The 25724-nt window shown below is 51.5% G+C and overlaps 1 long non-coding RNA gene across 2 annotated transcripts in view; it reads left to right on the forward strand.

The window, feature by feature from the left end:
- Window positions 1-1373: 1373 nt before the first annotated feature.
- Window positions 1374-25724, forward strand: part of LOC141727738 (uncharacterized) — a 667665-nt gene continuing 643314 nt past the window's right edge. Inside the window, exon 1 of one of the 2 annotated variants that reach the window (XR_012578665.1) lies at window positions 1374-1474. This is a non-coding gene — a long non-coding RNA (uncharacterized LOC141727738). The remainder of the gene's footprint in view (window positions 1475-25724) is intronic. The other variant, XR_012578667.1, reaches the window with a different exon arrangement.

Here is a 25724-nt window from a genome sequence, read left to right on the forward strand (position 1 = left end):
GAGGCACTCTCCATCCCAGGGCTGGTGTCTACGTTTTATCCTATGAACTATGTGTACTTTATTTATCATTATTTTCCAATACCTAAAGACACACAGCAGGGGACTTTCAATCAAAACAAATGCACCTTTTATTGCATGCCCATAGCAAATGTAACAGAAGGATTAGAAAGGTGATAAAGGACAGAGAGAGAGAGAGAAAGGAGGGTTGGGTTGGGGGAATAGCTACCAACAGGGAGATGAAATCCTCGTGGTCTGGCCAACAGATCCATCTGGTCACGTCGGGGAGAATCTCACAGTCTTTGGGTAACTCAGGGCTCTTTTATAATCTACCGCCGGGAGGGAGCAGGACGGCACATGGAGGGCACAGTGGAGAATAAATCCATTGGGAACAGGCACAGACAGTCCAGGTCTGAACAGCACAAACCGGTGCCAGCAGTGAGCGGGGCCCGTTGTTTCAGGACTGGTTCCTATGGGAAACATCCCGCTTCCCATAGCAGACATCCTGCTCCAGTCAGGCCAGTACCCCTGGGTTAGAATTTGAAGGGTCTCAGTCTCAGTCCTTGGGGGGGCTTCAATCTCTGTCCTTGACTGTGGTCTTGAGGCAGTTGAGGGATCTTTGGACTGTGTCCTACAGAATGACATCCCAAAGCATAAAAAATTTATGCATTTTCACATAAAATTAAATGCAATGAATTAATAAATTATAACTAATTTTTTCTTGTTTATCATAGTATTATTCTATAATTGTATTACCAAATTTAAATTTTTATATTAAAAAATCTACTTTTTTAGCAAGCAAAAAATTTATTGGTCATTGGTTCTAATTAACAAAATTCCCTTCATCAATTCATTAACCAGTGTGCTCTTGATTTCTCTATCTTTATGGTAATTAGTCCTATTTTCAATCGTTTTCTAATCTTTTTTTTTATCATTTTCACAGAAAGGGTAAAAGGAGCCACTTCGGGGTCCATGGATAATTTTCTGGGGCACGTTTGTGGCAGTTTTGGGTCTGGGGAGGGAATTCAGGGAGAACTTAGTGTCTGGAGGACACTTGGGGGAGCCGGGTGGGCACTTGGAGAGGCACTCAGGGATCCTGAGGGACAGTTCGGGGTCCGGGGCAGCACTTGGGGGTCCAAGGGGGCCCTTGGAGGTCAGGGAAGGGAATTTGGGGCCCCTTGGGGGCTCTGATGGGGCTTTCAGCGGCCTGGAGATTGATGGGAGTTGTAGGCACGGGTCTAACAGAGTATAACGGGGCCGCGGAGCATCATGGGAGTTCGAGGCGCAGCTGCCATGGCTCTCAGTTAAAGCGCGGGGCATGACGGGAGATGAAGTCCCGGCTGGAAGAGTGCGTGAAATGCGCCGCTGAGCATGATGGGAGCCGTCGTCCCGGAAGTGGCTCCAGCGCTTTGTTTGGGGGTCCGGGAAGGGTCCTGGCGGACACTTCTGCGTCCGAGCCGTGACTTGAGATCCTCGGGTAAACATAAACTGTTCGGGAGCACTTGCGGGGAGCTCCGGGAGCTCTAACCAGGCTCTTTAGGGCGGGGGGCTCGGCAGGACCTTACGCGCGGGACTGTTCTGAGGGGCTCTGGGGCCGCGGCGGGGAAGAGGAGATGAATTCCCAGATGTGGCTGTACCGGGCATCTGTGGGGTCGGGAGCACTCAGGGGGTCCGGGGACGCTTTTGGGGGCTCCCGAATGGGCGCTGAGGGGGCATTGAGGGATCCTGGAGGGTCTGGCGGACACTTAATGGACAAAGCAGTGGCGGGTCTCAGGGTTCTGTGGAGCGCAGGGCATGACGGACGTTGTAGTCCCGGCTCCAGAGGTGCTTAAAGGGGCCGCGGGGCATGACGGGAGTTGCAGGCAAAAAAAAAAAAAAAAAAAAAAGTGGTGCCACTATCCGGCAGCGCTTCCGAGGTCCTAAACCAGGCGCTGATTGGCTTTGGGCAGTGATGGGCGGGAGTCTCGGCAAATGGGATGCGGTGGAGACGGGAACAGCCCATTCAACTTCTCCAGTCGCTCCCAGTAGAGCCCAGTTCTTCCCCAGTACAGACCAACACAACCCCTATACAGCCCAGTTCATCCCAAGTAGAACCCAGTACAACCCCAGTGCCCCTCCTGTCCCTCCCAGTACAGCCCAGTCCCTCCCAGTTCCCCCCCAATATCATCCACAGGATGCCCCAGTGTCCCCAGTCTTCCCCGCAATGGCCCCACTGTCCCCAGTATGTCCCAGTCCTCCCCAGGGTCCCTCCCAGTATGTCCCAGTGTCTCCCACAGCGTTCCCAGTGTCCCCAGTATGTCCCAGTCCTCCGCAGTGTTTCCAAGGACAGTTTCATTTCTCACGGTGGCCGTGGCAGCCAAACCCAGCAGTGGGGTCAGTGCAGTGCCCATGGCCACAGCCCCTTGCAATGCCCAGTGCAGCTTGGGCTGATGATCCACCCTCACAGCTGGCCCAGGGCAGCTCTGCAGTGCCTTTGGTGGCACCTGGGGCTGGCACACACCTGAGCAGTGTGTCTGTTTGCACTGGGGAAACTCAGGAGGTTCAGATTGCTTCAAAAAACCCCAAAAAGGGCAAACCCCTCTCAGGCTGGGTGCAGCCAGCTCTGCAAGCACAGCAGGGCCCAGGGCAGTGAGGACAGACAGGATGGGGCTGGGCAATGTGGAGCAAGGTTGTCCACACTGGGTCAGAGCTTCAGGCACAGCTTCTGTGAGCAGGCCAGAGCTGCTGAGGAGAGACCCTGTGTCAATATCAATCACAGAATGCTGCAGTCACCTCTGCTCTACAGAGAAATTTAACAAAAGACACCCTTTAAAAAAGGAATGTATATTTTATTACTGCTCTTTGAAATCTTTCTCCATAACTGGACTAGGAAAACTTTAATGACCCTCTCAGGGCTTTGATGTTGTTTACATCAAACTCAGTCCTTGACAGTGTCTTCACAAAACTTCTCAAGAACTCAAAGTTATATGAAGACTCCAAATTTTCTTGGAGTTTTAATGGCTCCCACTGAGGACCATGACTGCCTGCCTCTGCTTGCCCACACAAAGCCTCCTTCTGGGGGACATGCTGCACCACAGCCCTGCCCTGGCAGGGAAATTCCTTTCTGTTTGGGTCCCTTCTGTTTTCCCTATCTGCCCATTGCATTAATTCTTTCTTTCTCTGGCTGTTCTCTATTATGCCAAAATGATCCACCATCTCTGAAACCTCCCTTCAATCCCTCCCAGATCTCCTCTGCTGTCCTCAGTTTCCACTCCACTCAGCACAGAGCTGCTCTCATTTGCTATTTCAGAGGGTATAATTTACTCAGGCCTGAGCTGTAGTGAGGGCTAACTCCCAACATCACATGGAAATGTAATCCTACCAGTGTGTTGTTTATATACAGTCACTAAATGTGAATTACAATTTACCGATTTCCATAAATCACATCCCAAGTTCCCAGATTCAGTCCTTGTTTTCTCTAACCCTGCACCCTTCAGCCAGATGTCTTCATCTTCCCTCCAACCATCCTTGCTGGGAAAGCAGCCCCTGCATGCCTTGTTCCTGTGCTGAGAGTTCACAGGCACAGTAAAAACTGAATTAATTAACCCTTTTGATATCAGCCCCAGGCTTTGTGTGGACAGGCAGAGGCAGGCAGGAGGCAGAGCTGTCAGCAAAGGAAGGGCCCAGCCAGGTGGGGCAGCCGGGGGATGCCGACAGCCTGCAGGGACAGAGGCGCAGGGCAGGGACACCGTGGGACAGCCTGGGCTGCTCAGGGCACAGGGATGGGCAGCAGCTGCAAGACAGCCCTGCCAGAGCCAGCTTGGGCAGCACTTTGGCCATGGCTGCTGGGCCTGGGCCTGAGGCAGGAGCAGGAGACAAGTGACCCTTGCAGGGCTGGGGCCTCATTGCCTCCTTGTCCCTGCTCAGCAGCCTGGCAGGGGCTGCCCCATGCTCCTGCCCTTGCCATTGCACATCCCCACATGCCAGTGCCCATCCCGGGAAGAGCCCTGAGCAAGGAGGGAGGGACAGGATCTGCCTGGCCAGGGGCTGGGGCTCAGGCCTTGGCCCTTGGCATTCCTCAAACACATCCAGGTGTCTCAGCACCAGAGACACCTTTGCCTTGTTTGTCCCCAGCTGTCATCACTGCCTCCAGTGCTCTGCTCTAACTGGAACCTGGGGACTCTTTCCCAGTGGTGTCCCTCAGGGGGAGGCATTAAAACTTCAAGAAAATTTGGAGTTTAAATTTAACTTTCTGTTATTGACTCTCAAAGACTGTGTCTGATGTAAACAACAGCAAAGCCCTGAGAGGGTCATTAAAGTTTTCCTAGTCCAGTTATGGAGAAAGTATTCAAAGAGCAGTAATAAAATACACATTCCTTTTTTAAAGGGTGTCTTTTGTTAAATTTCTCTTTAGAGCAGAGGTGATTGCAGCATTCTGTGATTGATATTGACCCAGGGTCTCTCCTCAGCAGCTCTGGCCTGCTCACAGAAGCTGTGCCTGGAGCTCTGACCCAGTGTGGACAACCTTGCTCCACATTGCCCAACCCCATCCTGTCCTCACTGCCCTGGGCCCTGCTGTGCTTGCAGAGCTGGCTGCACCCAGCCTGAGAGGGGTTTGCCCTTTTTGGGGTTTTTTGAAGCAATCTGAACCTCCTGAGTTTCCCCAGTGCAAACAGACACACTGCTCAGGTGTGTGCCAGCCCCAGGTGCCACCAAAGGCACTGCAGAGCTGCCCTGGGCCAGCTGTGAGGGTGGATAATCAGCCCAAGCTGCACTGGGCCCCTGCAAGGGGCTGTGGCCATGGGCACTGCACTGACCCCACTGCTGGGTTTGGCTGCCACGGCCACCGTGAGAAATGAAACTGTCCTTGGAAACACTGCGGAGGACTGGGACATACTGGGAACGCTGTGGGAGACACTGGGACATACTGGGAGTGACACTGGGGAGGACTGGGACATACTGGGGACAATGGGGCCATTGCGGGGAAGACTGGGGACACTGGGGCATCCTGTGGATGATATTGGGGGGGAACTGGGAGGGACTGGGCTGTACTGGGAGGGACAGGAGGGGCACAGGGGTTGTATTGGGTTCTACTTGGGATGAACTGGGCTGTAGTGGGGTTGTGTTGGTCTGTGCTGGGGAAGAACTGGGCTCTACTGGGAGCGACTGGAGAAGTTGAATGGGCTGTTCCCGTCTCCACCGCATCTCATTTGCCGAGATTCCCGCCCATCACCGGCCAAAGCCAATCAGCGCCTGGTTTAGGACCTCGGATGCGGAGTCTGATATTGGCCCTACTTTTTTTTTTTTTTTTTTTGTCTGCAACTCCCGTCATGCCCCGCGGCCCCATTGAGCCCCTTTGGAGCCGGGAGTACAACGCCCGTCATGCCCTGCGCTCCACAGAGCCCCGGGACCCGCCACTGCTTTGTCCATTCATTAAGTGTCCGCCAGACCCTCCAGGATCCCTCAATGCCCCCTCAGCGCCCATTCCGGACCCCCCAAAAGCGTCCCCGGATACCCTGAGTGCTCCCGACCCCACAGATGCCCGGTACAGCCACATCTGGGAATTCATCTCCTCTTCCCCGCCGCGGCCCCAGAGCCTCTCAGAACAGTCCCGCGTATAAAATTCCTGTCGAGCCCCCCGCCCTAAAGAGCCTGGTTAGAGTTCCGGGAGCTCCCCGCAAGTGCTCCCGAACAGTTTATGTTTACCCGAGGATCTCAAGTCACGGCTCGGACGCAGAAGTGTCCGCCAGGACCCTTCCCGGACCCCCAAACAAAGCGCTGGAGCCACTACCTGGACTACGGCTCCCATCATGCTCCGCGGCGCATGTCCAGTGCTTTTCCAGCCGGGACTTCATCTCCCGTCATGCCCTGCGCCTCCACTGAGAGACATTTCAGCTGCGCCTCGAACTCCCATGATGCTCCGCGGCCCTGTTAAACTTCATTAGACCTGCGCCTACAACTCCCATCAATCTCCACGCCGCTGAAAGCCCCATCAGAGCCCCCCAAGGGCCCGCCCGGACCCCGAAGGGCCCCAAATTCCCCTCCCTGACCTCCAAGTGGCCCCCTGGACCCCCAGTGCTGCCCCGGACCCCGAACTGTCCCTCAGAATCCCTGAGTGCCCCTCCAAGTGCCCATTCGGCTCACCCAAGTGTCCTCCAGACCATCAAGTCCTCTCTGAATTCCCTCTCCAGACCCAAAACTGCCCCAAATGTGCCCCAGAAATGTCTCCACGGACCCCAATGTGGCCCCTTTTGTCCTGCCTTGAAAATGATAAAAAAGGTAACAAAAGGATTGAAAATAGGACTGATTGGCATAAAGAAGGAAAAATCCATAGCCACGCTTCTGAATGAATTAATGTTCGGAATTGTGTTACTTAGAACCAATGACCAATAAATTTTTTGCTTGCAAAAAAGCTGTGGATTTTTAGGTATAAATATTAAAATTTTGTATTACAAATATAGCATAATAGTATTATAAATTAGAAAAATATTTATAATTTTCCTAATTCCAAAACTTATATTTTTAAAGGGAAATGCATAATTACTACTATGTTTTGGGATGTCAGTCTGTTAGAGACGGTCCAAGATCCCTCATCTGCCTCACAGCCGCCGTCAATGACAGAGATTGAAGGCACCCCTAGGACTGAGACTGAGACCCTTCAAATTCTAACGCAGGGGTGCTGGCCTGACTGGAGCGGGATGTCTGCCATGGGAAGCGGGATGTTTCCCATAGGAACCAGTCCTGAAACAACGGGCCCCGCTCACTGCTGGCACCGGTTTGTGCTGTTCAGACCTGGACTGTCTGTGCCTGTTCCCAATGGATTTATTCTCCACTGTGCCCTCCATGTGCCGTCCTGCTCCCTCCCGGCGGTAGATTATAAAAGAGCCCTGAGTTACCCAAAGTCTTTGAGATTCTCCCCGACGTGACCAGATGGATCTGTTGGCCAGACCACGAGGATTTCATCTCCCTGTTGGTAGCTATTCCCCCAACCCAACCCTCCTTTCTCTCTCTCTCTCTGTCCTTTATCACCTTTCTAATCCTTCTGTTACATTTGCTATGGGCATGCAATAAAAGGTGCATTTGTTTTGATTGAAAGTCCCCTGCTGTGTGTCTTTAGGTATTGGAAAATAATGATAAATAAAGTACACATAGTTCATAGGATAAATCGTAGACACCAGCCCCGGGATGGAGAGTGTGCCTCTGTCTGACCTGCTGAAAAGATCTCAGCAGGCCAGAGAAAAAATGTTATAGATAAGAAACAATAAACAACCTTGGAAACCAGAGCCAAAGAATTCAGACTCCTTCTTGGAAACATCAGGCTGGGAAAAAAGGATTCTTGGGGTCATCCCCAACTGCAGGGAACCCCAGATTGGTCTTCTGGGCTGTCTGGGTCAACATCAGAGTAAATCTGGAAGTTTTGCTTTAGCCAATTAAGCCATGGTGCTGGGGTGTTGTCTTTTTCCTGGGTGCCGTCCAACGCTAAACTGGTATTACTCCCTCTAGGGACTGATTCTTTTATCCCTCTGGTCATCAGGGACCTGTAATCTCTCATGTTCCTTCTCCCCTCTTCTTGATTAGGGTCCCAGTCAGGCTCCACTGAAGGAATTTTTTGGTCACCTGGGGGCCCAGGTTGGTTTTCTCACTCCCAAATTTTCATTCCTTCAGTTTGTCTTAATCGAGTCTCTCCCGGGGAAAATAGGATGTTAAAGATGGAGTTCAATTCTCCCCATGTATAAATATTAGGGCTAAAGATGGATCAATTTGATTTGCAATTCCTACTGGGTCTTCCACTAAATTTCACAATTCTTTCTTAAAGTTTCCGACTTTGGACGCAGTCAAGGGAGCGTTTACAAATCCAATGTCACTGGCCACCCCGCCCATGGGAACTTCTCTGAGGGGGAACAATTTTTCACTTTTGCCACTTTGGACCAGGTGTTACAACATCAGCTGTGGCGGCTGACTGGGTAACTGCACTCTTGGGCATGAGATTCTGTGATGTTGTTTGGCTTCTCGTTTGTGGTGGGGGAGGCAGAGCAGGAACTTGCTGGTGAATAAGGGGTGCATGAGATGGCAGAGGTAAGGGGACGGTAGTGAAGGGTAAAGAGGGCAAGGAGAGGGTGGAGGGGAAGGTGGTGGAGGTGTAACTGGGTTAGGAGGTGGTAAAGGAATGACAGCTGGGAGAGGAGGAGGAATTGGGTCCACATAAAGAGGAATTGGAGGAAGGATTTGAGGTACAGCAACGGTAGGAGGAAGTAGGTGGTCAAGGGAGTCCTAGTTTTTGTTAGCCTTCCCAGCCTCTCCTTCTTCTTTTACTTTCCTAGCTTGCTTTCCCTCTTTTCATTTATAGACTCTTGTATTTTCCTCCTCTGAGGTGTACTTTAGCCAACAGGTAACGTTCTGTATGTGATGGGCCTTTTGCAGGAACTTGGGGTAAAAAAGGAAGGTGCATCACCTTTGGAATGAGAGGCAGGTAACTCAGGAAATGTTTAAGGATGTTGTTAGGTGATGCAGAAAGAAAATTAGAGAGGTGAAAGCTTAAGGCTTAACCAGGCCACTTCTGTAAAGGATAATAAAAATGTTTCTATAAATACATCAATGGCAAAAGGAGGTACAAGAACAATCTCCATTCATTATTGGGGGAGATGGGGTTACCAAATATGAGGGAAATACTGAGCTACCTAACCACTTCTTTGCCTCATTTTTCAAGAATAAGACAGGTTGTCCTTGGGACAAGTGTTCTCCTGAGCTGGTGGAAGGGCACAGGGAGCAGAACAGCCCCCCTGCAATCCATGAGGGAGCAGTTGCTGACCTGCTGAGCCACTCAGATGCTCACAGGTGTCTCTGCAAGCAGATGGGATCCATCCCGGGGTGATGAGGGAGCTGTGGATGAGCTCCCCAAGCTGCTCTCCATCATTTACCATCAGTGCTGGCTCAGCAGGGAGGTCCCAGAGGACTGGAGGTGCCACTGTGAGCCCATCCCCAAGAAGGGCTGGAAGGAGGATCTGGGGAACTCCAGGCCTGCCAGCCTGAGCTGGGTGCCCGGCAAGGTTATGGAACAGATCACCCTGAGTGCCATCACAGGGCACCCACAGGATGGCCTAGGGATCAGAGCCAGTCAGCGTGGATTTCAATATCTGCACTGATGATGTGCATGAGGGGACTGAGTCCAGCATCAGCAAATTTGATGATGACACCAAGATGACACCAAGCTGGGTGTGAGTGTGGATCTGCTGGAGGGTAGGAGGGCTCTGCAGAGGGCCCTGGACAGGCTGAATCCAGGGCCCAAATCCAACAAGGTGACGTTGAACAAGACCAAGTGCTGGGTCCTGCACTTTGGCCACAACAACCCCTGCAGTGCTACAGGCTGGGGACAGAGTGGCTGGAGAGCAGCCAGGCAGAAAGGGACCTGCAGGGACTGATGGACAGCAGGCTGGACATGAGGCAGCAGTGTGCCCAGATGGGCAAGAAGGCCAATGGCTCCTGGCCTGGATCAGGAATGGTGTGGCCAGCAGGAGCAGGGCAGGGATTCGTCCCCTGCACTCGGCACTGGTGAGGCCACACCTCGAGTGCTGTGTCCAGTTCTGGGCCCCCAGTTTAGGAAGGCCATGGAGGGGCTGGAGTGTGTCCAGAGAAGGACAACAAGGCTGGGGAGGGGTCTGGAACACAAGTCCTGTGAGGAGAGGCTGAGGGAGCTGGGGTTGTTTATCCTGGAGAAGGGGAGACTCAGGGGAGACAAGGCAGTGTCAGGGCACAGGTTGGACTTGATGATCTCCAAGGTCTTTTCCAACCTTGCTGATTCTGTGATTCTCTGGAACCACCCTTGGAGCAGTTGCAGGTTGACCCCTGGGCCTCCTTTTCAGAAGCTCCAGCAGCCCAGGTCCCTCAGGTTCTCCTGCCAGCCCCAAAGCCCATCCTGTCAGTCCTGCTGAGCCTCTGCAGCTCCTCCTCACTGCCCAGAACAGGGAGCCCCAGAGCCAGACACAGCAGCCCAGATGTGCCCCCTGGCCTGGGGTGCCTCTTGCAAGGGAGCGGCACCAGGCACTGCAGGAACCTGCAGACAATTCCTGCAGCACTTGTAGGATGATCGTGGCTGCCCAAGTGACGTTCACATGGTGCCAAGTCAGGAACTGCAATGGGGAGTGGAGCCAGAGAGAAAGGGCAAACAGGGATGGGCTGTTTGCAGTGGAGGGGAGAGGGGTGGGCAATGGGAAGAAATTTGTTTCAGGAAGAGGAAAGAAAGCAAAGGTGAAGCCAAGGAAATTCTCAGGGCAGTTTGGGGGTGGCTGCCAGGCTGCCCTGGCTCTGAGCAACAGCGTCTGCAGTGGCACAGGAAACTCCCAGCTGATGGGAACAAACTCTCTGGCTGACTGCAGAGGCCAGGACAAAGCTGAGTGGTTTCCCTGGTGTCCCCCAGGCCTTGCTGGCCCCAGGGGCTGATGGCATTTGTGCTCCCTCAGGTTCATGTCCCCACACCAACAGCATGGGGGTGCTCCCCCTGCTCTGTGCAATGCAAACAGGGGCTGCTGAGCCAGTGCTGCCGTGTCTGTGCCTGCAAGGATGGGGCACCTGTGTGAGCTGGGGGAGAGGCCAGGGCTGCAGAGAGGGGATGTTGTTGGCAGCTCCATGAGGATGCTCTGGGACGCTGCCCTGGGCTGTCCAGCGCCCTGGGGATGGATCAGCCCCTGCTCTGCTGCTCCTTCCCGTCTGCCCCAGGGCCCTTGCAGAGCCCCAGCCATGCTGTTTGCCCCCAGCCTGCCCACGGCCAGCCTGGGGCTGCTCACGGGGCTTTTCTGTGCTGAGCATTGGCCTGGGTGTGTTCTTGAGAGAGCCTGGGCGAGCAGCCTGGAGCCCCCAGGCCCTGGGCTGAGGCGTCAGCGCTGCCCCAGCAGTGCCCATGGCCTGTCCCTGCTGCAGCCCCGGCACTGCCACCCCCAGGGCTGTGCCCGGCCCCGAGAGCACTCAGGCCCTGCAGCAACACCAAGGCCACCAGGGCAGCGGGGCAGGGCCACGGCAGCAGCACTGGCAACACCAAGTGCTGCTGCTGCTGGGCACAGCTGCTGTGGCAGCACTGATCTGCCCCAGCTCTTCACACAGACATTGCTGCTGCAGCTCCAGGGAAGGCAACAAAAGGGTATCTCTGTAGAAAACTTTGCTAGGAGATCCTTTAGTTCATTTAAAGTCACTGAGAGCACAGCTCCTCATAGAAACAGGCTGTGGGTCACAGTAAAGGAGATGGGAAACAAAATGAGAAATGGCACGAACAATGACATCTTTTTGTAGACAATATTTTTAATTAAAACACAGATAAAGAACCTCCAAAGTGAAACTAACAAGAAGTATTGAAGATTACTTTTACTACAAGTGATTGGCAAAAACAGGCCAGTAGTTTAATGTTTCTGAAAGCATCCAGTCATCAGTTCCCACATGGAAGCCTTGAGCTCCTGGTTCCTCAGGCTGTAGATGAGAGGGTTCAGGGCTGGAGGCACCACCAAGTACAGAACTGACAGGGCCAGATCCAGGGATGGGAAGGACATGGAGGGGGGTTTCAGGTAGGCTAAAAAGCCAGTGCTGAGAAACAGGGAGAGCACAGCCAGGTGAGGGAGGCAGGTGGAAAAGGCTTTGTGCCGTCCCTGCTCAGAGGGGATCCTCAGCACAGCCCTGAAGATCTGCACATAGGAGAAAACAATGAACACAAAACATCCAAATCCTAAAAAAGCACTAACAACAATGAGCCCAACTTCCCTAAAGTAGGATTTGGAGCAGGAGAGCTTGAGGATCTGGGGGATTTCACAGAAGAACTGGCCCAGGGCATTGCCATGGCACAGGGGAAGGGAAAATGTATTGGCCATGTGCAGCAGTGAATAGAGAAAGGCACTGGCCGAGGCAGCTGCTGCCATGTGGGCATAAGCTCTGCTGCCCAGGAGGGTCCCATAGTGCAGGGGTTTGCAGATGGACACGTAGCGGTCGTAGCACATGACGGTCAGGAGAGAAAACTCTGCTGACATAAAAAAAAGGAAGAAGAAAACCTGTGCAGCACATCCTGAGTAGGAGATGTCCCTGGTGTCCCAGAGGGAATTGTGCATGGCTTTGGGGACAGTGGTGCAGATGGAACCCAGGTCGCTGAGGGCCAGGTTGAGCAGGAAGAAGAACATGGGCGTGTGCAGGTGGTGGCCGCAGGCTACGGCGCTGATGATGAGGCCGTTGGCCAGGAGGGCAGCCAGGGAGATGCCCAGCAAGAGGCAGAAGTGCAGGAGCTGCAGCTGCCGCGTGTCTGCCAATGCCAGCAGGAGGAAGTGGCTGATGGAGCTGCTGTTGGACATTTCCTATGGTGTCTTGGCATGGGGATCTGTAAAAAAATTAATTGTGGAATAGTTGGGTTTGGAGAGGACTTTAAATATCCAGGCACATCTTGCGGGCATGTTTCCCCCACTGCCTGCCCAGGGCTCTGCTTCCTGGAGCTGTCCCTGCCAGCAGCTGCTTCCCTGTGCCCAGGGCTGGGCCCTGCCAGTGCTGCCAGAGCCCAGCCCAGCCCTGGGGGCTCAGCTCTGCCCTGCAGACCCCTCCCAGCTCAGGCAATGCCCAGGGACAGCTCTGTCTTTTCAGGTTCTAATGGCAAAGTCAGAGCAACCCTGAGGAGGCTGTAAAAGTGACACTGGTGCTGCCTCTAAAGGGTCTTGTTCTGATTTCTGTCACTGCCTGGTTTAGTAGATCTGAGAAAAAATTTTTTTCTCGTGCTGGAGTGATAGATGAATATCTGTTTGCAATTTCCCATCAAGGCAACCCAGAGCAGTAGATTAAAAAAGCAGGATTTTCCCTTTTATGCAGCCCCTGCTATTCTCCGCTCCTTGTATAATCCACTTGGAAATGTTCTGCAGTTAAATGCCATGCTGGGAGCAGTCCTGACCAAAGCAGCATCCTCCCCACTCAATGAGAACACTTCCAAGCCTGACCAGCTGTCTCCTCCCACCCAGATCTTGTCCCCCAGTGCTGGGAGCAGCTGCCAGGGCTGGCTGAGAGCTGTCCCTGGCAGGCAGCAGAGTCCCTGCCCCAGCACAGCGCCCTGGGCTGCAGGACCCTGCTCTGCACGACAGCCCTGGGCACCCCTGGCTGCTCTGCACAAGAGACAATCAGAGAATGTCCTCACAGGGTCTGTAGGCATTGGGATGTTCCAGCTTGAGGAGATGGCTCCAGGAGCTGCAGCTGCATTGTCCTGCAGCCAGAGGTTCCTGTGCCAAGGGCTGGCAGTGATTGTGCCCCAGGCACTTCTCAGCACCTTCCCAGCCCTGACTGATTGAAGCTCTCTGTGCCTCTGTGCTGTGCCCAGGCTGGCTACAGGCAGTGCCCCAGCCCTGCTGGACTGGCAGAAGAGCTGCTCATCAAGAGAAATGTGCTTTTGAAGCTCTTCTTGGTTACCAGGAGCTGCCTCTGTGCCAGGAGCCCAGCCCAGCTCAGCAGCACAGACACAGCACAAGGACTTTAATGAGCCTCTGGGGCTTTGTGCTCAGGCCCTGAACATCAGTCCCTGAGAGGGAGCTGAAGAAACCTCTCCAGAACTCCAAGGCAGAATCCAACTCCAAACTTTCTTGGACTTTTAATGGGTCCCACTGAGGGACATGACTGAGAAAGTGTCCCCAGGCAGAGCAGAGAACTGGAGGCAGTGATGACAGGTGGGGACCAAGAGAAGCCAAGTCTTGGTGCCCTGGGCCACAGCAGGGTCTGTGCCACCAAGGGCTGTGAGGAGACACCTTGTCCTGAGGCACTGGGGCCTCCTGGCACAGCCCCAGCCAGGCTGGGCACTGTCAGCCCCTTGTCCTGCCCTCAGCATCCCCCCCTAGCCCACATCCCAGTGGCCTCAAGGATCTGCTGGAAGGAGTCCCTGGGGAGCCTTGCTCAGGAATGGCCCTGGGGGCTCCTTAATGCTCCCTGTAGGGAGTGCAGGGTTTTGAACGGACTTTGGGTTTGGCTTTTGCCTTGGAGTTTCTGAGAGGTTTGTGCAATGATGGCCTCCAATTATCTGCTGTAATTAGTCCCTGGAGAGGCTTTGTCAGTAACAACACCCATTGGGGCTCATTAGTACTTCAAGGTACTTCAGTTATTTTAAGGTACTTGGTGTTTCCCTTTGGATACTGACTCTGTGACAAGTTTGTGCAACCATGGCCCCAATTCTCTGCTTTAACGAGTCCCTCGAGAGTTTAGTACTGCCACTCAGTTGGGGTCATTAATGGCTTCAGATACTTAAAGGTTTTTAATGTACTTTATGGATTTAAGAATACTTTTAGGTACTTTTAAGCATTTTCTTTCCCACACTGAGTCTCTGAGAGGTTTTTGTACCATCCTGACCTCCAATTCTCTCCTCCAAGGTGTCCATGAGGAGCCTGTGTTGGGTATCCTCCCCCTTTCTGTTTTACAACAAAGATAGAACTGAAAGAATTTTGTAAAACCTTCTAAAAGCATCCAAACAAACATGAGAAAATTAACAATACAACAACAGCTAAGAAAATTAAATGTCCTGTTTTAGATAGACATCATCCAACCCTTTAGTCCCTTGGATTGGAAGAGTTTATTAAACCAGTCTTTGTTTTTCACTTGAAGCTTCTTGAACTCTTCATTCAGTACCTGAATGCTCTTGTGGATTGACTCGCTGTGGCTGGAGGGCTTGATGCAACACATGCCCTCAGAGTCTACACAGCCATGCCCATGTGCCCAGAGTAAAAACTCTATCGCTGTTCTGTAAGGTGGCATGTCTGATGGTCTCTATGTCTGAGAGCAGGCCACTCAATGTGAGGGAGGTAGCATTGGTTTGCTTACTTAACAGGCACCCAAGATGGTCTAACTGTCCTAAAGCTTTAGCTGCAGCCACCCAATGTAGTCCACACTGGGGATGCTACCATCCAATAGCTGGATTGAAGCTTGCAAAGCCATCTCTTTGATATCATCCAATACTTCTCTAGGGATACTTGCTGCTTGATCATCTGGTAGGCTGTGTTGTCCTTCTCCAGCTAGATGGTTGATTGTCAATTCTACCCTTGCCTCATTATTAGCATAGTCTTCTATTAATTGATTTAGTAAACACTTCCGTCTCCCTTCCCACAGGGTGTATTCTGTAGGTGACAAGAACATGGTCATATCATAATATATTTTAAATCATAGGGAGTTAAGGTGTGCTGTAAACATGGCCCTCATTTGTCCATTAAATCAAGATAAGTCTTTTCTATGGTATTTAACTGCCCTACACACATCCTTGATTTTGTTGTAAACCAATGGCTGATAGCTGGGATTCTGCCCCCTACTTTCATAACATACCAGGGCAATGAGGAATTTCAAGACAATTTGCCAGTCTTCTTCTTTTCCCAGGGATCTTCTGGGGTTGAGGGGTGAGGTGGCTCTGAAGAGTCCAAACTGTCCTCTGGGGAGGAGGATTAACTCAGAGCAGAAACATTCAGATTAGAAGTAGTGTGACAGTGAGGTTTAGTATCTTTGATCCTGGGGTTATATTGTTTCTGGAGGCAGAGGCAAAGGGCACTGCCATTTTGTCAGGTGTTGGGGAGGAAGGGCCTTGATCTAGGATAGCAGACAACTGGGCTGGCATTCTGGAGGCATGGCCCAGGGTGGAGGTGGAATGATTGACAGTGGGGCATGACCCACAGTTCTGGGGGTGGAGTCTGGAGGTTCATTCAGGGCAGAAGAGAAGGTTGTGGTAGCAGGAAGTGGAGGAACCAAGATGGAGGGAGGATGGTCAGGCTCAAGGGCATCTGGAATAATTTTAATAATCCACTTCACGATTTGTTTTAATTTTTTCTTTGAATATATTTGGGCATGATCCGTGAGAATTAACTTAAAGCATCCCTGTATGCTCCTTTCTACTTTGAGAATCCGGCTGTCCATTTTTCTCTTTCTCCGCCTCAGGTGGAACAACCACTGGAACACTTCAAATCAATTATTGGATGTGGATGCGTATTGTAAAAACACAGTGGCAAAATGGTGATAATTGCCCTGCATTTCCCCAAACCCACCTGCAATCCTACGCAGGTGAGACCATCGTTGTCCCTGTGGATCCTGGCCAAGGTCCCTCGAAGCAATGATGAATCTTCGGGCCCAGTACAATCAAAAATCCCGGGGAGCGCTGGCCTATCCATCAGCTAACCCCAGCTGACATGACTGAATATCAGGGTCTCAAGGTTCAGGCGCCAAGGGTCTCAACGAGGTTGGCTGTGACAAACCATTCTGGTTCCCCAACTTCAGGGCAAGGGTTGTGAAAATGAAAAGCAGCAGATGCTGGGGAAGATGAAACAGAAAAGCCTTATAAATATGATTGCCTGGCAAAAGAATTTTAGAATATGGAAACTATAAGCGAGATTGAAATGAAAGCAAGCCTTGAGATACCAAGCCTTAGTTACTGAACAAATACAAAACAATAGTATGGCCGGCTGAAGGTAATCCCCTTTTGATGAAACAATACCTCCTGCTTGCAGACACGTCCAAGGGTCAGAGCAGACTCTACTAGTTTGGCAGAAGGGGTCCAGAGAGTAGTTTTTATGGTATAAAATGTAACACAGTATGGTAATGTAATGATTCTAATAGGCTGTTTGCAAATGCTAAAAGATTTGTATCTTGTATTATATTGTTTAGTGAAAATTAGAATATGCAGAACAGAAGATTTATTGTATTGTAACAGGAACGCCCCTCCTCTTTCTGGCATCCATTTTTGGCACCTCTTTCGAGCTCCTCTTTTGGGCCTGCTCTGCGCTGTGGCTGGCAGCTCCAAACAAGGCCCCTGCACCCACACCCTTTGCAATAAACCACAAGTTCCGAGACCTGGCTTCAGACATCTCTTGTCTCTGTCCCTCCCAACCGTCCTAGTCCCCAGTGATCCTACAAGCAGGATCAATGGAGCTGTCAAAAAAAACTTTAATAGCAGGGTGAAAAACAATAAACATGGAGAAGTCCAGCACAGTACAAGGGGTGGGATTCAAAGACCTGAGGTAAAGGCGAAGAAACAATATATAAACTTGAGGGTAGAACACTCTAGAACAATAACCATATAGGGGACACAAGTAACCAATAGAGGAGGAGAACTTGGACAACTTAGCATAACAACACTAAAGGCTTATGGGGGAACTCTCAAACTCACCCTAAGTTAAACAAATGATTCCCAGGGCTTAAAATCACGCCCAATACTTCTGGGGTAAAATCTGACTGACTCTGAGTTACAGCTGGGCTAACTCCCATATCGCTGCTTTACTCTGGTGCCTTGGGACCATGCAGACCAACAGAGCCACAAAGATGTCCTGGCTTCCACGAGGCTCTACAGTGTCACAATGGTCCCTTGGATCCACGGTGCTCTGCAGTGTCACAATGGCCCCTTCCTTTCACAAGGCTCCCAAATGTCACATTGGTCTCTATAGGAAGGAAACCACAGAGCCCCCATGTTTCAGGAGCTGATGAACAGCCACCACCAGAGGCCAAGGCAAGACCTGTCTGTCCTGGCAGGTTTGCTTGGAGCAACTCATGGATATTTGAAATATGAATGTGGAGTCCTAATTTAAAACATTTGTGCCTGGAGAAGAGGGATAGGGGTTTCTTCATAAAAAGAAAAGCACAGAGCCCTTTCCAGTGTTTGGAAAACAGGTAAGTGCTGCCCCTCAGGAGTCAAAGACCAGCCAGACTTGTCTGTCCTGGCGACTTGTCTGGCAGCAATCCTTGCATACACAGAAATTTGGAGGTGGAATCCAAATTTTGGCCATGGATACCTGGAAAAAAGGGACAGTTCTTTTGAAGAGCCCAGAGCCCCAGTGTTTCAGGGGCAGATGGGAGTGGCCTTCCACATTCAAAGGTCAGCCAAACCTGTCAGGTGACCCCAGGGAAACCAAGGCAGCCACACCTATTTCATGTTCCCTTGGCTCCACAGGGCCCTGCAGTGTCACAATGGTTCTCTTGCTTCCATGATGCCCTAAGGTGTCATAATGGCCCCTTGGTTACACAAGTCCTTAAGGATCTTAATGGTCTCCATAGATCCACAAGGCCCCACAGTGTCCTAATGGCCTTTGGGTTCCATCAAGCCTTGCTGTGTCACCATTGCCCCTTGGTTCCATTGGGGCTCAGTAGTACAACAATGATTTCCCTGAATCCACAACTTCCCATAGTGTGAGAATAGCCTCATGGAAGCATGGGACCCTGCAGGGTCACAATGCTCCTATGGTTCCATGGGGCCCCACAGTGTCACAATGGTCTCCATGATTCCATGGGGCCTTGCAATGTCACAATGCTCTCCATGGATCCACAGCGCCCCACAGGATCACAAGAGCCCTTTGGCTCCATGAGGCCCTGAAATGCAGCAATGGCCTCTTGGTTCCACAAAGCCCTGCTGCTGCACACTGGGCCCTTGGGACCATGTAGCCCAAGAGAGACACAAAGATGTCCTTGGTTCCATGAGGCCCCACAGTGTCACAGTGGTCCCTTGGCTCCGTGGTGCTCCGCAGTGTCACAATGATTCCCGTGGTTCCACAAGTTCCTACAGTGTAACAATGCCCTTTTGCTCAAAAATGCCCCGCAGTGTCAAAGTGGTCTCCATAGGAAGGAAAGAACCGAGCCCCGGGTCATATGAGAGGCAGTCCCGAGAGGCTGAGGCTAGCCAGAATTGATTGTATTGGCAAATTTTGTTTGGGAGCAACCCTTGGACAAAGGGAATTTTAGAGGTGGAATCCTAATTTTGGCCATTGGAGCCTAGACAAGAAAGACTGTTCTTTTCCACAGAAAGGAAAACCCAGAGCCCCACTGCTTCACAGTCAAATGAGAAGTGGCCCTTGGCGTGTCAAATTCAGGGGGACCTGTCAGACAGTCCCCAGGAGGCCAAAGGAGGCAGACCTGTTCCATGGTCCCTTGATTTCATGGGTCCCCATACTGCCACCCCATACTGTATTCTCCTTGATTGCATGAAGTCTTGCAATGTCACAATGGCTTCTTGGTTTCATGAGCCCCAACAGAGTCACAAGGGTCCATTGGTCCCACGCAGACCTGCTGTGAAACAATGGCTCCTTGTTTCTATTTTAAATCAATCACAATCAAACCTCAGTTTGATCATTGATCCTTGCTTCCATAGGGCCCATGATTTGCACAATGGTTTCCTTAATTCCGTGATTCCTGGATTCCACAGTCTCACCATAGTTTTCTTGGATCTACATTGTCACAACTGACCTATGATTCCATGAGGTTCTGTAATGTCACCGTGGTCACTGTCAGAGGCTGGATGAGATCAATGTCCTGAGACACCTTGGGATGCTCGGAATGCCCGTGTAGGGCCAGGGCTGGGGTGGGCCTTGGTTTGTGGTGGGACAGAGCCCCGCCCCCAACCCTGGCAGAGCTGTCAATCACACAGCAGGAGGAGTGGTAACTTTCACAGACTTGCTTCTGTGGCCACTGGAGCTGACGGGTTGGTTAGCCGCTCTCGGAGTGACCGGTGGAGACTACGAGTCCTGCCACTCCCAGGTTCTCCATGAGAATCCCGAGTAGTGGCTCTGTCTGCGGCGTGGTGATGCAGGTGAGAGCAGGACTGCGAAGAACTGCGGTAAAGGAATGAAGGAGCGGACATGTGTGTGGATGCCATGGCGCTTTATTTGACCCAGGCGGGGCCAGTGACGGTGTCAGGAAAAAGCCGTTAGGGAGGCATTTAAAAAGGGGAAGGGGGTAATGGAAGGAGACACGAGGGACCAATGAACAAAGCCCAGGGGAGGAGCGAGAGACACAACTGAACCAATAGGAAGGGCCAAGGGGAGGGAAGAGCCTTGGGAGAAAAGTCATATGCTAGGTGAGGAATGATTGACATAAAAGATTCTCGACATAAAGGGGATGGTTACAATGATTGACAGGTAACAGGTGGGAGGAACAAACCATTAGGAGGGAGAACGTGGGGGGACCTGAGGGTCAAACAAAAATCTTAACTTATAAAAACTAACCAACTTTACAATAAACCCATATAAAACACACACAATGCTACAACTTTCTGCTGATTGGCAGAGCTGCCAATCAATAATACAACAGGCAGAGTTGGTGCTACTCTGACTCTGACTGGGCAAGTGACCGGCAGTCCCACCCCAGGGGCAGGCCCATGAAGGCCCAGGGGGCTAAAAGCCGGAGCATGAGGCCAGCCTGTGGTCTGGATCCTGCCTTCTAATGGGGTTCCTCTTTGGCAATGCTGGAACCCCAGCATTTGGCACCTATGTGGGTGTCTCTCTGTAGATCTTCTGGCTTTCTGTTCTCTATTTCTTCTTCTAATCCTACTTACCTGGAATATTTTTGGCTAACTTGACATCTTAAGGGGAAATGTTTTTAGGTTAAATGGGCTAAGTAAATGACAGTAATGCTTTGATAAGAGTTTTATGTTGAAGTGGATGTTGTATTAAATGCTTAGCCCAAGTTCCTTGATTGTCTATTTTGCCAGTAAAATTTTGTGTAATTTTGACCTCTTAGCTCAGTTGGTTAGGGCATGGTGCTGGTATCACTGAGGCTGTGGGTTCAATTCCTGAGTGGGCCATTCACTTAAGAGCTGGACTTGATGATCCTTGTGGATCCCTTACTATTAAGAGTATTCTTTAGCATCTGTACGTGTTGAGAATATCTGGTTGGTGTTTCTCCTGTGCACCAAACTCAAGTCAAGGAACCTTTGGTTACCCCCAGCATTTCAGTGTTCTGGGGTGTTCCAGCCCTGCAGGCTCACAATGGTCTCTTGTTTCCATGAGGCCCCACAGTGTCCCACTGGCCCCTTGCTTCCATGGGCCCCAACAGTGCCACAATGATCCCCTTGGTTCCACAACTTCCCACTGTGTCCCACTGGCTCTTTGGTTCCATGAGGATCTGGAGTGTCACACAGGTTTATGACATTTGTCCTTGCTGCCCCTCACATCCCACTGCCCCACAAACAGCCCCGAGCCACCCGTGAGGAACAGGCCCTGCTGTCCCCGGCTGGGCTCAGGGCTTGGCCTTTCTGTTCCCCCAGCCAGCCCAGGCCTTGCTCAGCATTGCAGTTCCCTGCTCTGAGCCTTTGGCTGCCTGCAATCCTGCCCTCAAGGATCTGCTCTCACCAGGCCCTGGGGAGCCTTTGGCACTCCCTGCCCTCACTGGGGCCCAGTGATGCTCCAAGGGACTTGGAGTTTTGCTGCTGATCCCTTGAGCAGCTTCTTCAGCCTCCTCTCAGCGCCTGAGGGTGTTGGACTCAGCCTCAAATCCACCCTGGGGCTCAATAAAATACAAAAAGCCCTTGGTGGCTCTTTGTCTTCCTTCAATGGTCTTGAACTCTCCAGTACTTGAACAGCTGATTGGAGTCAGTTTGGAGTTCTGTTAAGGACGAAGACTTTCAAGTGCACCTCATGACTTTTTTTGTTTACTAAATGAATCTTTTTTTATTTTCCATTTCAGAGAAGAGCCGATAGAAGCATTCCATAGATTATATTGATGCTGAATGTCTCCTTAGGAGGTCTGTGCATGGAAAAGAATGAGCTCCTTGAGGGCTGACCCTGTTTGGACAAGCTGCTCCTCACCCCCCCCCCCCACCATGTCTGACATTGGCCCACCTGGCACTGACATCCCTGTGCCCTGCAGCAGAACCTTGTCCCCTGAGCTCTGCAGCTTCATGTCCCAGCCCATTGCACCATGTCCCACTTCTCTCCTCAGGGCTCTGCCTGCACACAGGCCCAGGAGAAGTTTTCCTGTTGGGAAGGAAAGAATGGAAAAGCCGGCGCAGGTTTCCTGAACAACAAACCCCACTCAGGAACCACCTGATCAGTCCAGGCTGCCTGGAATGGTGTCACCTTTCTCCAAAGGACAGTGTGAGCAGAAATGATCTCTGGAAGCAGAATTCTCTGAGTCTTGCCGATGAATTCTCTATCCCTGTCCTTTCCCTGGATCTCTGTTGCAGATGGAAGCCGCTGGTGCCATCCTCACCTTTAACCTCTCTCTTGAATGCAAACAGACGTTCCCAGGTGTGTTCAGCAGGATTTGCTCAATGTTTCTACACAACATTTGTGTTCCTCATGGAAGGAAGGGGCCATTTTGACACTGAGGGGGTGATGTGGAAGCAAGGAATCAATTGTGACCATGGAGTGCCATGGAACCAAGGGGCCATGGTGACACAGCAGCACCATGTGGATCCAGTGGTCCATTGTGAGAATGTGTATCCAAAGAGACCATGGAGACACCCCCAGAACCTCATGGAACCAAGGTGTCCATGGTGACCCAGCAGGGCTGCATGGAGCCAATAGTCCATGGTGACACTGCCCATCCAAGGAGGCCATTTCGACACTGTGGAAGCTCATGGAGCGAGGGAGGCCATTGTGCCACTGAAGAACTTCAGGGCACCAAATATCCATGGTGACACAGCAGGGCATCATGGGAGCCAAGGAACCACTGTTGGCTGTAGGGAAACTCATGGAACCAGGGGCTGTTGTGGCACTGCAGAACCAACAGAGCTGCTGGACCTTGTCCCCTGGCCCTGCACAGCTCCTTGGGAGGCACGGCAGGAGCAGCTCCCTGGGAGCCTCGGGAATGTCCCTCTGGGATCCACGGCACCCACTCCCAGGGGCTGGAATTCCAGTTCCCAGCCAGGAAAAGATTTTCCTCCCCTGGGAGGCAAAGCTCTTAAGAAGGAGCCAAAGGCCAAGTGGAGCAAGATCTTACAGTGACATTTCACTGCCAGCCTTCATAACTTCACCCATGGTTGTTGTAGCTCCTGGATTGGGAATTAATTCAGGGCAGGGTCTTTGGTGGGAGCTGCCCTGGCTCAAGGGAGACACTGAGATTGAAACAGAGCAGGCAAAGAGAGGCAGGAGAGAAAGGAGAACACAAACACAATCAGCTGAGAAGGTGGCACTCTGAAAAACAGAACTGGAACTGATGGAAAATGAATGGGACAGAAACTAATAGTTCTGAAAATTTTATTTACTATCAAAATACATCCCACACACCCAGCCCCCCAGAATCCCGATCCCACACCCTCAAATTTGGATCCCACTTCTTCCCATCTCCTTCTAATCCCATCTCACCCTGGAGGCTGTGGAATTGAGTAATTTCAGCATGGACTGAATTTTTCTGAGGTGGGAACAAGGCATGATAAGGTGCAACTGAGCCTTTTTAGGGTAAGATTTAGTTGTTTTCAGTGGGACAGTGATTTTGAGGCAACAGATTGATCTGTCTTGGCTCTTGGAATGCAAAGAGATGGAGAACACTACCTGAAAGAATCCAACAGGAAGGAAAAGCCCAAGAGATCCCACAGGGTGAGAGGCTCCATACCCAGCCCAGGATGCTCTGAGGAGGAAACAACCACCCTGTGCTAGGAAGGTGGACAAAGCTTCTGCCAGAGAAGAACCCACAAATCTTCCAGAATATGTCCCCAAACCTAAATTCCCCCTGAAATACCTATGAAATGGTGGGACCTAAAACATCTCTGATCAATTTCATTCTTTTTAGTCCTATTTCATATGGTTTTAAGGAAAGAAGATAATTCACAAGAAAATTAAGGCCAAACCAAAAGGATAACCAGCCATCTGTCTTCCTAACATGGATCACAGGGAATGTGGATCAGCAGGGCTCTGACCAACATTGTTCCTCACATGGGGGATGAAGTTTGAGCAGCGCACAAAGCTCTTCTTGCAGTTGGGGCATTTGAAGGACTTCCCTTACCGGTGCTTCTGTTGGTGTCTGGTCAAGTGAGAGCTGCTGGAGAAGCTCTTCCCACACTGGGGACACTCGTAGGGCCTCTCCCCAGTGTGGATGCGCTTCTGGGTGATGAGGTGGGAATTGTGCTTGAAGCCCTTCCCATAGTCGGGGCAATGGAAGGGCCTCTCATCCATGTGAATCCATTGGTGCTGGAGAAGATGGGAGCTGGTCTGAAACCTCTTCCTACACTCAGGACACTCATAGGGCCTCTCCCCAATGTAGATCATTTGGTGGACAATCAGCTGGGACCTCCAACTGAAGGTCATCTCACATTCCCCACACTTGTGGGGAATCCTCTCCCCAGTGAGGATTCTCTGATGATGGATCAAGTGAGAGCTACAGATGAAGCTTATCCCACATTCCCCAAACTCATACGGCTTCTTGCTGATATGGATGTGCCGGTGGGTGACAAGGGTGGAGTTGTGCGTGAATCCCTTCCCGCCGTCAGGGCAGCAGAAGGGCCTCCCCTCGGTGTGAATCTGATGGTGGTGGATGAGATGGGAGCTGATCTGAAACCTCTTCTGACACTTGGGACACTCGTAGGGCCTCTCCCCACTGTGGATGCGTTGGTGGGTCACAAGGGTGGATCTGTAGCTGAAGCCCTTCCCACACTCCCCACACTCGTAGGGCCATTCCCCTGTGTGAATCATCTGGTGGCTGATCAGGGTGCTGCTCCGCTGAAGCTCTTCCCACACTCCAAGCACTTGTGGGACTTCTCCCCATCATGAAGCTGCTCCTGGGCCACCAGCTCTGAGCTCTGGCTGAAGCTCTGTCCACCTTCCTGGTACAGGGTAGGTCGTTCTTCCTCAGAGCACCCTGGGCTGGGTTTGGAGCCCCTTCTCATGGGGGATGTCTGAGGTTTTTCTTCCCTGTTGGATTCCTGTGCACTAGAGTCGTTCAAAATGGCCTCTTTCACAAGGTTTTTCCATGGGGTTTTATCCTCCCTGGTCTCCATCCTCAGTTCCTTCCCTGGGGGAGGAAGGACAAGGAGAAGATGGGATTTGCCTCCGTGCCAGAGGGAAGGGGAAGGAGATCCCTCCAGTGCATTCCCAGCCAGTCGGGGTTGGCACCGGGGTTGTCCTGCAGCCAGGACAACCCTGGAAGCTGGAGCAGGAGAGAGGGGGAAAAGGGCACTGATTTCCTTCTCACCTGCCTGGGTATCCCAGGGCTCTTTCCTCTTCCTCACAGCCTCCTCCTTCATTGAGTCAAGGTTTGGAAATAGGAAATCCTTTTTAGGGAAGAAAACAAGTGGTGCGCACGTTGTCTTTTATACTGGTTTTAAGGCAAACCTGGGGAGGGTCTAAACCAGATTTTCAATTTAATAAGAAAATTTAGATCAAGGCAATGATACAGAAACACTGCCTTAAACTGAGAGAGTCAGGATATAACCTGACACCCTGTTGGTCAGGGTGTTGGCAGCAGTCACATTTAATGGTGGCTGCAGTCCTGTTGGAGTGATGAACGTGACTCTCTCAAAGCAGTGATCCTGCAGAAGGGTCTGGTCTTCCCCTGAAGGTCCAGTGGTGGTTATGGAGCTCTTGTCCTCTGGGAATCCAGTAGGCAAGCTGCTCCTGGTGTTGAAAGCCTCAGCTTATATCCAGGTAGGAATGCTTGGATCCTCCACATGGGCAGAGCATCCCACAATGGGATGATGGAATTTTATCAGTCCTCAAGTGTCACTCAATGGCCCATTCACAGAAGATATCTCCCCTGGAGGCCGTTATCAGGGCTGAGTCATGGAAGAGATAAAGAACATTGCCCCACCTGTTTACAGCAGTTGATGAAGATCGGTATTGAAAACATGCATTTGGTTACATCTTGCATTACAACCTGAAAAAGTGGGGTAATCCCTGCTCAGGGGGTGAACACCGCCCCCCTTACCCAAACTGGCTCAGCTGTAAAACCCCCACCCCAGGAAGGCCACACACACAGGGGACAATGTCACACTTGGCCCTGCCCCAGGGAGGTCTCTGTCCCTGTCACTCCCTTGCTCTCTCCCCTTTTCTCTTTCTTTCCAACACTCTCTCTACCTCACATTTATT

This window comes from Zonotrichia albicollis, unplaced genomic scaffold (assembly GCF_047830755.1).
Source record: "Zonotrichia albicollis isolate bZonAlb1 unplaced genomic scaffold, bZonAlb1.hap1 Scaffold_254, whole genome shotgun sequence".
NCBI classification, from domain to species: Eukaryota; Metazoa; Chordata; class Aves; order Passeriformes; family Passerellidae; genus Zonotrichia; species Zonotrichia albicollis.